This window comes from Myxine glutinosa, chromosome 1 (genome assembly GCF_964187855.1).
Source record: "Myxine glutinosa chromosome 1, kmMyxGlut1.1, whole genome shotgun sequence".
In the NCBI taxonomy this organism is placed as follows: Eukaryota; Metazoa; Chordata; class Myxini; order Myxiniformes; family Myxinidae; genus Myxine; species Myxine glutinosa.
This window is the reverse complement of record NC_136261.1, coordinates 15,445,965-15,459,779: the sequence shown is the minus strand read 5'-3', so window position 1 is coordinate 15,459,779 and position 13,815 is coordinate 15,445,965. Positions and strand designations below refer to the sequence as shown.

Below are 13,815 nucleotides of genomic sequence, written 5' to 3'. Positions count from 1 at the left end.
ATGGTTTGGTCCAAAGCGAACGGTTTGGTCCATTCGATGTGATTCGATGATTCGATGTGAATGGTTTGGTCCATTCGCAACGACCACAGAACCCCCCCCTCTATTTACATGAATGGTTTGGTCCATTCGCAAAGCCAAAGCGAACGACCACAGAACCCCCCCCCTCTATTTACATGAATGGTTTGGTCCATTCGCAAAGCCAAAGCGAACGACCACAGAACCCCCCCCCCCCCCTCTATTTACATGAATGGTTTGGTCCATTCGCAACGGCAAAGCGAACGGCGAACGGCTAAATCGCCATAGCTCGGTAAGTACTTGTCCGATTAATTTCAAACCTTGAAAAGGCACATCCTCGGGTCCCCAGCAATATACCTGGCAAGTTTCAAGTATATCGGACCGGTAGTTGTCGAGAAACAGCGGTCACAGACAAACGTACAAACGTACAAACGTACAGACAGAGATTACTGGAATTATAGATAGATAAATCTAGGTTTAATAAGCACATATTACATACAAAGTGTCAGAGTTCACTTGGTTACAACATGGAATTACACAGCATAACAGTAGAGCAGGCCAGTCTTCTGATGACCTCCGAGCTTTCTGACCGTCTTTTATACTTGCAAAAAGTCCTCTCAAGGGAACGATGGAGGTTTGCACACATTATGGTTCCATCTGGCTTTGCTCCTGCAAGCCATGAGAACTCGTAGGTATGTGAGGATGTCAGATTTGAATCCTTTCAAACCGTCGAGCCGCTCGCCCGGAGTCGGAAGTTCGGAGTCAAGGCAAAAAGCAGTTCTCAGGAAACGTAGTTTATTCGAAAATCAGGTCAGTCATGGCGCCATGGAGCAGTGGTCACGACAAGGTGGACAACCCGTGGCCCTGCCGTGAAAACTCTAAAGCAGAATCGTGCTGTGCACGTATTTGTACATTTTCAACATCAGATAACACAATCGTAAAACCTTACATGTGCCAGATGGCAGAGTGAAGCAGAGAGAAAGACAAAGGGAGTTCTAGCTGTTTACGACCATGCGAAACTTTGAGATCTGGTCGTTCCCTGGTGAAATGACTCCCCCGAGCCTGCCAGGCTTGAAGTAAATCGTGCTTCGAGATAACGTGAAGCCCGGGCCGGAATTAATTGTCCTTTCCCCAGCGGGCGGTTCTGCACGAGTCGGGCCTGAATATTGACGAGGCCAACATTGACCCTTTTGTTTCTACAGAAACCATTTCGCAGAAACAACTGGTACGAGTAGAATCGCAAGAGCCCCTTCGTCCTCGGCAGTGCACTTCCTTACACCATTTTGCACCCAGGGAGTCTCCCAACCCACCCTTGAAGCGGCGGAGGTGTGGCTGAAATTACCCCCAGTCGAAAGGCGAAAGCGCAACAGGCATGTACAAAACTAAGGCGAAGCGACCCCCGAAATCCCCCCGTCCAATTGCGTCGGATTATCCCCATCCCATGGCAGCAGATTATCCCCGATCAGTCCTTTGGTGTTGACTGAAATGACTGTGGCATTATCGGCATCAATTTGCAGTGACACATTCTCCAATGGCTCGTTTTCCTGCAGTACGTGCGCAGTTATCGCATAGAGAAAATCCATGTCCTCCATGTCAAAAACCCCGTGGGGATCTAAACTATCAACATCATATTTATTTGGGATAAGGGGAGACATACGTGGGGAATTAACTGCTACATCTTGGGAGAGATATGGGGAAGAGCAATCATTGCTATCTAAAACAGCGTTGTCCAAGTCTTCAGTTGGATCGGCGAACAGGACCATAGTCTTCACCAGCGCTTCCTTCGGGTTCCCTACTGCAAAGTACCTTTTCACACACACACAAGCACAAGAGCTTTCATTAGAATCAGTGCTATCACAACCGCAATAATCACTCCTATGGCGGTTAACACCCACGTTACTATTTTTCCACCCCAGGATTGGAAACAAGCGGTTATCCCTAAGTCCTCACGATGTAGTCTATATCTGGTCAGGCCCAAGCCCACCTTCTTAATCGCGTCAATTGCCGCCTGAACGACTTCCCGAGGATCCGGAATCCAGGTGCAAAATTTTCCCTCTATGATCCCACAAACACCTCCCCGTTCGGCCAATAGCATGTCTAGGGCTACCTGGTTTTGCAGCACCATTGTCCTCATTTCAGTGACTGCGTTTAATAGTTCCTGATGGGCCTGTGCCGTTTAGCTAGCTACCTTTTCTAGGGCCGAGGACAATTTATCCAAGCGATAGCTGTTCATTACCGTACCACAAAAGGGGCAGAAAAAGCCCACTGTCTTCTCCCAACCGTGGCCATGCAAATTGGTCTGTCCGTCCTCGTCCCATATGGCATGTCTCTTATGGCGGCCCCTAGATGGTATGTCCTGTAACACCTGGCGTTTGTATCGACTCGACGAGGGGTATACAGTCACGTGAAAAAGTAAATACACCCCATGTAAAGTTTTGACTTTTTCAACATATTTCAACATACAGCTATTTCATCTTCATTTCAACAATATTGACAGATAAAGGTGATATAATATAACAAATATCATGAAACATTTACATTTTGTAGTCCATTGTATAATGTAAATAAACATAAATGCAAATTTCGCATGTGGAAAAAGTAAGTACACCCGTACATTTATCACTACTTCAACTACCTAAAATTAGAATCAGGTGCACCAACTCAGGTGCAAATGATTAGAACATCATTGGAGAGGATCTTGGAGGAACCTGTCTTATTTAAACCTCAGACATTTAGTTTGGTTTGCTCTTTGTTGTTGAAGTGTGCGGCGTCACCATGCCTAGATCAAAAGAGCTCTCTGAGGCCTTCAGAAAGAAGGTTATAGATGCCGACGAGTCTGGGAAGGGATTTAAAAAGATCTCCAAACAATTTGAAATCAAACATTCGACTGCCCGGAAGATCATCTACAAGTGGAGAAGATTCCAAACAACTGCCAACTTGTTCAGGCCAGGCCGCCCCAGCAAGTTCTGCCTGAGAGCAGACAGCAAGATGCTGAAAGAAGTCTCTAAGAACCCCAGAATGTCATCACGGGACCTACAGGTAGCTCTTGCCACTGTTGATGTCAAAGTGCATGAGTCTACCATTAGAAAGAGGCTGCATAAATTTGATCTACATGGGAGGTGTACCAGGAGGAAACCTTTGCTGTCCAGAAAGAACATCACGGCAAGACTAAAGTTTGCCAATGAACACCGAGGCAAAGACCAGCACTTCTGGAGCAATGTGCCCTGGACAGATGAGTCAAAGGTAGAGCTATTTGGCCACAGTACCAGAAGACATGTTTCGTGAAAACCAAAGACAGCATTTGACCACAAGAACCTGATACCAACTGTAAAGCATGGTGGTGGAAATATTATGGTTTGGGGCAGCTTTGCTGCATCAGGGCCTGGGCAGCTCACCATCATAGAATCCACTGTGAACTTTTCATTGTACCAGAGGGTGCTTGAGGATAATGTGAGGCCATCTGTCGGAAAGTTGAAGCTCAACCGAAGGTGGACCTTGCAACATGACAATGACCCTAAACATACCAGTAAATCCACCAAGGAATGGCTGAAAAGAAAGAAATTGGGGGGGTTCTGGAATGGCCAAGTCAAAGCCCAGATCGAAATCCCATTGAGATGTTGTGGGGGGATTTGAAACGAGCTGTGCATGTAAGAAACCCCTCAAACATCACACAGCTGAAAGAATTCTGCATGGAGGAGTGGGCAAAAGTTTCTCCCAGTCGATGTCAGAGACTGGTAGACAGTTATAAGAAACGCCTACTTGAGGTTGTTTCTGCCAAAGGGGGCAATACCACCTATTAGAGCCAAGGGTGTACTTACTTTTTCCACAGAAGGAAATGGCATCTCTGTTAATTTTTTGTTGAATAAATTATTGCAAAGTCAACTTTTCATTGTTTTTTGTCAATTAGATCACCTTTATCTATAGATACTGTTTAAATGAAGATCAAATATTGATATGTACATGTGAAGAATCAGCTCTTCGTTTGCCAAAGAAGTCCACAATAGCCTGGAATGGCGCAGCTTTATTAAAGAACCAACTTATACAGATCCGGAGGAGGCCAAGACATCTATAGCAAGAGCCAGTCTCATGCCACGTCAAGCCTTCCTGAAAACACATCGATTCCCAGTCCATTTATATAGGGACACGTTTTATCAGGAAATCTCCGAGGGAACAAACAAAACTGGGAGAGGTTCCTCCCCGGTGTGCCAAGCCCCCACCGTCATCCCTGTCATTCGGGGGAGTCAGCCCGTCCTTATCATTTGGACCAAATGTTTCTCTGGGCTCCGAGAAAACAGAAATGTAACTCACAATGAGGAGAGTGTATGCTTAGCCAAACAAACCCATATATTTTATGGGTTTGTGTACATGAGTAATCCAAAGCATGTTTATACAGAGTCATGCGTTGCTGAGATTAAAACAAAATATATATGGTTAACGATCATGTCATTCTACTAGCATTACGCAAAAACAAGCGCATGTGGGCGTGGTTTTACGACCAGCCTCGAAAAAAGCACACGTATACAATTTGTTCAGCATGACCTCATTTTAAGCCTTTCCTCATCCAAAACTAAAACGAAGCAAAAACCCTTTATTTACTTTATGAAATAGCATTTTTAGACATCATATAAATCATAACACATTAGCACCCAACGTCTATAACTGAACTTTAGGCAATAACAAATCTACTACTTGACATTCCTTCCTCTTGTCTCGTCGAGACAAAGTATCTTAAGAGACAACGTGCCACATCGGGTTTTATTGAAAAATAATTGTGTAATGCGGGTATTGAAAAAATAATTGTGTAATGCGGGTATCTCCCAAGGGCATATCGTGCGCCCAAAGCGCCTCGCCCGTGCATTTGGCGAACGTGTCGTGTGGTGCGTGCTCGGAGCCTGAGGGCTCAAAACATGAAAGTTCATTAACGTTTCGGATCCACAACGAAGACGTCTGGTCCAGATGAGGTTCTGCTCCGCCAGAGGGTGCATCACTTCCCCTGCGGAACTGGCTCCCCCCACCCTTTGCAGACGCAGTCCTTGCAGATCTTCGAAGTTAATCAACGGTCATGCCCATGAGGTCCCTCACGTGTTCCCCACTCCTGGTACCATCTGTGAAGAATCAGCTCTTCGTTTGCCAAAGAAGTCCACAATAGCCTGGAATGGCGCAGCTTTATTAAAGAACCAACTTATACAGATCCGGAGGAGGCCAAGACATCTATAGCAAGAGCCAGTCTCATGCCACGTCACACAAGACAACAGCCAACGAGTGTGTCCACCACACAGAAACCTTTGGCAATGCAACAACCGAACTCCCAGACAACCAACAACAAAACCCAATCCATCTCCATGGCTCATCAAGCAGTTCCAACTTAATCCAGCTTCACATACCGATTTCCCCAAAAACTCGTGAAACTTCACCCCCATTCTGGAAAAACCCTGGACTAAACCCTGACACCCTAAATAACTTCAGACCCATCTCCAATCTACCCTTTCTGTCAAAAATTTTGGAACGTGCTGTGGCCACTCAACTCAAACATCACCACTCTGCCAATAACCTGTATGAAACATCCCAATCCGGATTCTGCTCCAGCCACAGTACTGAAACTGCTCTCCTCAAAATCACCAGCGACCTTTTCTCTCCTCTGATGCCGGCAACCTCAACATTTTCATCCTCCTCACCTCAACGCCTCCTTTGACATCATCAATCACACCATCCTCCTCACCCTGTTTAGACCAGCTTGTGCCTATTAAACCCAAATCAGTTCACTCCCAAGCCCCACAAGGACCACCTACCGCACTGCAAAGATGTCCTCTACTCCACCTACTACCCTCAAATTATCCACTCTGGCTCCGGAATCCCAAAAGCACTCTTTTCTACAATAAACAAACTAAATAAACAAACTTTACAACGTGAACAAACTCCTCAGCGCCCTGGATACCGCCACCTGTCATTCAGAGTAGACAACAGCATCTCCTTTCTGGCTTTCAGCATCTCCTTTCTCCTTTCTGGCATCCAAATGAAATTCTGGCTTCAAATCAACTTCCTCGAACTTAACTATGATAAATCTAAATTAATCTTCGTTTGCCCACAACCACTCATAACTTTGCCCCCCAAAAAACAAGTCACATTCTTTGTATATTGCCAACATTGTTCATCGTTTAAGTATCATCCAGAACTAAATTTTTATAAACCATCAACTTGTAGATGCATTTATTTATATCCCATTAACCCAAGAACTCTCAATTGCTTGGTTATATTTTAGTAATGTCATATATCCATATTTCTTTTCCAAATTGTTCCTGATATACACATTAATCCCATCTGTCTTTGTTTCCAGATGAACTCAAATCAGGAAATCAACACAAATCCTTATTACCTCCAATCAATTCAAAATTAAATCAACAATTCAAAACCAGATCGGATCAGCGATCAGAAATCACTTTTCCAATCAACACATTCCAAGCAACAATTCATTCAAAGACCAAGCTTAAAAACACAACTCTCATCTTACTGTGACAAATAAGCAACCAACCTACTTCACACTAAAACAAATAACTTTTCATCACCCCTTTCTTCTCCACCGCCTCTTACACTTAAACAGATCATAATTACTCACTCATACACTGTTGCCCATCACCCAGTTGCCCCAGACCCAAACACAGGTTTGAAATCCCAGTAGGTTGTTCTTCAATCCCAACCATCATGTGATCCCAACATCTCTCCATTTATTTCGTTCCTCATGGGGTTGGTGTTTTATGGCCTTTACCTCTTACCCAATCACACTGCACATTATTCCCCGTCCTTGATGGATAATTTTACATCCAGATGGGCACAGCATCCCATTTTTGGCGACCCAGCCCTAAAACAAGCCCCTGGACTCCTTGCAGGCTGGACCAAAACCCCCGGACGAAGTTGCATCCCCAAACCCGTCCATATAAACTCCATTGTTGTCCTGTTCATCTCTCTGTGTTACATTTACATTTTGTGACTCACAGCTCCTGCCTCCATGGAACAATGACGCCTGAGCACTCAATTAGCCCTCCCAGTACCAAAGACTTACAATCAGACCGACAGACAGACAAATAACAGAGGCATGTCGCCAGCCCCAGCACAGGACATCCCCTTTCCGGGCAGGTACAATATAATCCACAGCATCGAAATGCCAATTTCTATCCGGGGCCTCGCAAAGCCAAAATCCATGCATGCGTGCTCCATCATGCAACCCGATCTGTACTCGGTGCGCCCGGCGCCCCCTATAATCAGTGAGTTATAATAACCACAATATCTCTGGCACCCAACTCGTGATACCACAATTTAATCCACGTTACTTGCATCTCTTCATCCTCACAAATGTCCTCCATTTAACGTGACTCAAATCCATCTCAAATCCCCACCGCTCGGCCCGGTTAAATTAAATTCCAAGCGTACTGTATTCTCTGTCCACTAATTATGTACATGATTTTGGTTTTACCCACAATATAATGTCCCGATATTCTCCAGATTTAAGTCCTATATATCCTGTCGTTAAAGCAACACCCTGTAGACTGACTCCGCCTGTCGTTCTTCCAAGGTTAGTGAATTACCTCTGACCTTTCCCTTGCATATCTCGAACAAAGGTCAACTAAACTTTAAAAGGTCAAACTTCGAATTGGGGTAACCAGCGCTTTATTTTTCCGCAAATAATACAAGTCCGGCGTCATTCCCTGCAAGAACCACATCCAGACAGACAAATGACCCTTATTGAGGCTCTACATCGCAAAATGCTAGCTCCTACGAATCCAACAACCGTCACAATCCGTCCAGGAACTTCCGTACGAGGCGTGCTTCACAATGCAGCACCTCTCTACCTGGTGCACCTTTCGCACATCCCTCCTCGTTCGCACAACGCTTCATCAACACACCTCCTCGCGCCCACACCTTGGCACAAGCCACACCACATACCGACAGTTGAAACCTCAACCGTCCTCCTTCCTCGGATCAGCGTTCTGTTGAAAACGTGACATTTCTGTTCAAATTATTGAATTTCCAAATACTCTCCCTGCAGCGCCCGTGAGGCAGCTTGTCCCACATTATCTGCCCTCAGACCCATATGTGTTTTAATAACAACCTTACCAGCATACTAAATCTGTGTCCGCATCGATCAACACAAATGCATCGATGCATCTTCCAGCCGCCACTCCGCACTGTACCTTACTGTATGAACAAGACTTCCTGTTGGAACTTGACTCCGGAAATTAATTACTCTGTCTTGAAATCGTTTATTTTAGCCATCTTAAATAAATCCATCCATCTATCCATCTTATAAATCCATCTTAAATAACGTATTCGTCCTGTGACATTGCCTGGCATATATGTCGCAGCCGGCCACTATTCCGACATGGCTCATGACTCATGTCTAATTCTGACAAGAAGATGAAGGATGAAGGACATGACATGAAGAAGAAGATTCTGACAAGATACTGACATGTGAACGTCCGACATCCAGCAAAGTCGAAATGACCCACAATGCATTTGGGCACACACTTCCTCTGAGAGTGGGCGAGTTATCGCCGGCACTCTGAGCAACCTCATCGCACCCGACCCCAAAATGCACTATATGACACCAATTTCAAAGGTGAGCTGCCTCAGCGATACATCCCACACATACAATCCACAATATCTGCCATTGAATGAACTCTTCAATTCAAGTAAAACACACATATTGATTCGAATTCTGCAACCATCTCCAAGAAACCGCTTCATATCAACAGTAGATCGACAAGGGCACTCCGGGTGCTTTCCTGACCCGATTTATATCAATTCGCTTCCCAAACAACTCCCAAACAGATGAAAATCCGGACTCAGTTCAGGACCTCGCCTGTTCTCTCGGATAGACGTTAAAATGGACATTCCCGGCCTGAATTTCCCCCAAGTCGAGCAGATCGCTTACAAAGTTTCACACCGAAACCCTCTGCTTTGCACTTGACACACAGACAAACACATTGGCCAGACACACACGTCAATTAACATCCCAATATACATTCATTCCTCATTCATGTTACGTCTCTCATTCAAGGAAAAGGATTTTTTTTTTTGGGACGGGTTTGGACGGGGGGTGGGTTGAGGTGAAAAAAAAGGGAAGGCAGGGTGGGGTGTTGGGGTGTTGCCTAGAGCCCCGGGACTGAGCTCAGGTCTTGGGGGGGTGGGGGGTGTTGCCTAGAGCCCCGGGACTGAGCTCAGGTCTTGGGGGGGGTGGGGGGTCTTGGTCTGGTATCTGGTCCAGCGGCATCACTCGCTGTTTTACTTGTTTAACTACCTCCTTAATTGTTTTGTCCTGAACTTTGCTTCCTGAACTTGCTTCCTTTGGCTCTGAAGCTTCAAATTCCTACAATGCAGCTCCTGCTTCAATTTTCAATATTTCAAAACCTAACCTGTCCTTCTCACCCTGTGGCCACCTGGCCCATTTCCTGTGAGCTTATTTATTTTCTCTTGTCCACCAGATCCTGGCCTGCTTTATCTGGACCTCTTGTCTAGAACTTAGTCTAGAGCTTCCTGGCTTGACCTCGTAGTTGTCACTACCTTCTTGTCAAACCTACCTGATACCTACGCATTTCACCCTTCCTGGCCATGTCCCTTTGGCCGTCTATCTAAGTTTAGCCACAGCCCTTCGTTCCCTGGCATGCAATGGCATACCCCATCTTGTCTCTGGGCTGTTCCTTCCTGGAAAAATCTTGGCCACCTGGTTTCAGCCTATATGGCTGTCCGACCTCATTTTCCCCTCTCCCTTGTTAAGTTATAACGTTACCCTTACCGAACGTTATCTTCACCGATATCTTCACCGATATCCTGCGCAAATCCTTTTACTGGCCATGTTCCTATGGCCCTCTTAAGTTCTACCTAAGTTAGCCACAGCCCTTCGTTCCCTGGCATGCAATGGCATACCCCATCTTGTCTCTGGGCTGTTCCTTCCTGGAAAAATCTTGGCCACCTGGTTTCAACCTATATGGCTGTCCGACCTCATTTTCCCCTCCTGGTGCTAACTGTAACTTTAAGCTTACTGTTAAGTCCTTCCTGGTTTATCCTTACTTGTTTATCCTGGCTTTAACAAAGCTACGCCATTCTGAGGCCTAAATGAGCCTCTACTTACAATTTCTGTTCGAGTGCAGACAGCGCGGAAGACAAGGAGACTGAACCCGCTCGAAGGAGGAAGGTACGAATTTGGAATAATAGCCCTCTGATATAAAACAACTCCCACCTTTAATCAAATCAGCGTGCCGGCGCCGGCCTCAGGTCAGCCTTCCTCCTGTCCATCGGGCTCCGTTTCCCGTCCTCCGCGTCTGTTGACACCCCACTCCTGGTACCATCTGTGAAGAATCAGCTCTTCGTTTGCCAAAGAAGTCCACAATAGCCTGGAATGGCGCAGCTTTATTAAAGAACCAACTTATACAGATCCGGAGGAGGCCAAGACATCTATAGCAAGAGCCAGTCTCATGCCACGTCAAGCCTTCCTGAAAACACATCGATTCCCAGTCCATTTATATAGGGACACGTTTTATCAGGAAATCTCCGAGGGAACAAACAAAACTGGGAGAGGTTCCTCCCCGGTGTGCCAAGCCCCCACCGTCATCCCTGTCATTCGGGGGAGTCAGCCCGTCCTTATCATTTGGACCAAATGTTTCTCTGGGCTCCGAGAAAACAGAAATGTAACTCACAATGAGGAGAGTGTATGCTTAGCCAAACAAACCCATATATTTTATGGGTTTGTGTACATGAGTAATCCAAAGCATGTTTATACAGAGTCATGCGTTGCTGAGATTAAAACAAAATATATATGGTTAACGATCATGTCATTCTACTAGCATTACGCAAAAACAAGCGCATGTGGGCGTGGTTTTACGACCAGCCTCGAAAAAAGCACACGTATACAATTTGTTCAGCATGACCTCATTTTAAGCCTTTCCTCATCCAAAACTAAAACGAAGCAAAAACCCTTTATTTACTTTATGAAATAGCATTTTTAGACATCATATAAATCATAACACATTAGCACCCAACGTCTATAACTGAACTTTAGGCAATAACAAATCTACTACTTGACATACACATATGTTAAAAAGATATTTTTTTTAATTTCATGGTGTGTACTTACTTTTTCCACATGCGAAATTTGCATTTATGTTTATTTAAATTATACAATGTACTGCAAAAGGTAAATGTTTCATGATATTTGTTATATTATATCACCTTTATCTGTCAATATTGTTGAAATGAAGATCAAATAGCTGTATGTTGAAATATATTGAAAAAGTCAAAACTTTACATGGGGTGTACTTACTTTTTCACGTGACTGTAGGTCCTGGACCTCTTTTGCCATCTCCAATTCAGGTGTTACTGTGGCCAGGTCGCATCGCCCTCCCCACTGGTCTGGTAAATAAGGGTATGCTTTATCTCCGCACACCTACATGGCCCCGTGGGGGGGGGGGGGGGGGGGGTGGAATCTGGCATCCCTTTGGACACTCCAAGTCCATTGGGCCCCCCTGCGTGGTGAAGGTAATGGCTGTTATGGTTGTGGTGTTATCTCTAAGCGGTACCCTTAACATCATGGGGCCGGTTATGTGTACTGGTTTTGTGTTTGGTATTAGCGCAGTCGGATGTTCCCATTTCAAGTTTTCCTGATGCTTCTCGACAGACGATCCCCTTGACTGCTCGCGCCCATACCAGTTTCGGCCTGGTGGCGGGGGAGGTTATGTGTATGGGGTTAATGAATTGTCTTTCACACTTGTGGTCCTGGTTCACACCTGCCCTCTCGATGTTTGTAGTTGTACAGGAGGGCCCCATGGGTCCAGAACACATATCATTAAGAGAGTATGGTGGTGCATGCATTTTGATACCCACCCCTGAACTCTCTGGGAAGGGCATGCAGGACCAGCATCGGTCTTGCTCAAAAACCCCCGTAATCTCCCTACTCACTCCCCAGTAGGTGTTTGATTCCCCCGGTTTCAAACTTGTTATTTCCTTATATACTTTCTTTTTTAGGATTAATCTTTGCAGTTTTTCAATGGCTGGCTGGCCTTTCTTCCCAGCTTTAATCGAGCAATATATGGTTAGGCTAGTGGAGGTGTCAAAGGCGGCCTTAAAGGCCACCGAGAAGCAGCCGCGTCCCTAATGGTAGCCTGGTCGTATCACCCGGGTAGTGTAGTTTATGTGTAGCATCTCTGTATGCCCCTGGTTTGGGGAGGAAGTGTACCACGTTGCTGCTGTCTGGGTGTTAAGGGGATCAAACCACTCGGCCCCCTCCATTGATTGTGTTCGCGTCTCTATCCAGGGGAGCAGCAATTTTTCACCGTCCTCCACGGTCAATTCCCTGGGTAGCATGGGACTTCCCCATACCTTTCGTTTTTCCCACTTGGCTGTGCAGGTCATGATGTTTCCTCCTGGTATATCCAGGTTGGGGCAACCATAGGTGTCTCCCTTTGTGTCTAGGGTAAATAGTTTGGGAACGTTTGAGGCGGCCCCTTGGGTGATTAAGCCAATCCCCCATGCCAGCCAGTGTTCTACCCAGTAGTCCCATCTTTGGGTTCAGTGTGGAAGGCCAATTTGCAGTGAGTGGCGTGCATCCAGGAAGACTTACCCTTGCAGAAGACTGTGGTTGGTGTGGTCAATAATACCTGAAGAGGCCCAATCCACCATGGCTCGAGGGCGGTCTTCCTGGTGAAGTGTTTTACCAGTGGATGGCGTGGTCTGTTGGTTCTGGCAACGCCTGTTGAACTCATCCAACAGAAACCGTTATTCCAACGATTATTTGAAACAAATCAATTTTCCCTAATCCACCCGGCCCCCTGCCTGGGCCATGCCCCCAGCACACCATGCCCCTGTTCCCCATGCACCTGTTTCAGCCTCTGGCTGTCCCATACTTTCCCACACCCCGTCGGGATCAATGGCGTTTCCTCCATAATTCCCCAATATCGACATTAAATTCTGAAAAAATGCCCTCGGCCAAATAGCATTTCACAACTAGAATGGCACTCGGTGGTTGGCCACATCACTCAATGGTGAAAACTAATGAAAATTTAATAATTCTCGCATCCGAATATCATCTGTCCCCGTGAAACATGCCACATTCCCGCCAAAAGCCTGTCCAAAAAAACCCATGAACCTGTGTCCAATCACCTCCCTTTTTAAAATTTGTTTATTTCATTGCAAATAAAACAAAAAATAAAAATCTCCTGAACAGAATCAAATTACCTGTAAATGGACACCCTTGACAGTTTTCATTACAACACGTTATCATTCAGGTGGTGAACATTTACCCAGCATGCCTATGGCTGTCCGTCGCACCACCACCAGTTGCCAACCACCACGACGTTCCTTTTGTCATTACCCAGCAACCACGATGCCTCCAAACCTCCACACATAAACAAACGCCACCCACAAGACACTGTGTGGCCCACATTCCACCCGTCTCACTGACCATGTCATCACTCTCACCCACCCCCAACTCCAAATTACCTGTCCCCAATTTAACAAGCAAGTCCTGAAACCTGGGACAGTAAAAATCAAGGCCTTACGTCTATCTTGATGTGCAGGTAATTGCCAGTTGGTCAGGTCCAAAGTGCCATCCACCCTATAAAATCCCAAAATTTATCATTGGGCCAACCAAATTTCACTTTTGTCCCTACTATACTGGCAAGTATGTGGATCTGCCTCCAACGGTGAACTGTTTTAAACAACTACATGTGGCTGCGACGGTTCCGCACCTCTACCGTGCAAGAGTCATCGGGACAAGGTGAGCAGTCAAAACGCCAACATGGCCCATGAGTGTCC

At 45.8% G+C, this 13,815-nt stretch overlaps 2 protein-coding genes across 2 annotated transcripts in view; both read left to right on the top strand.

Moving 5' to 3' along the window:
• The window catches only part of LOC137421421 (uncharacterized), a 139,998-nt gene that overhangs the window by 4,392 nt on the left and 121,791 nt on the right, over window positions 1–13,815 (top strand). The gene's annotated exons all lie outside the window — the stretch shown is intronic.
• LOC144893656 (uncharacterized) overlaps window positions 1–13,815 on the top strand; it is a 41,100-nt gene that overhangs the window by 12,048 nt on the left and 15,237 nt on the right. The window lies entirely within an intron of this gene.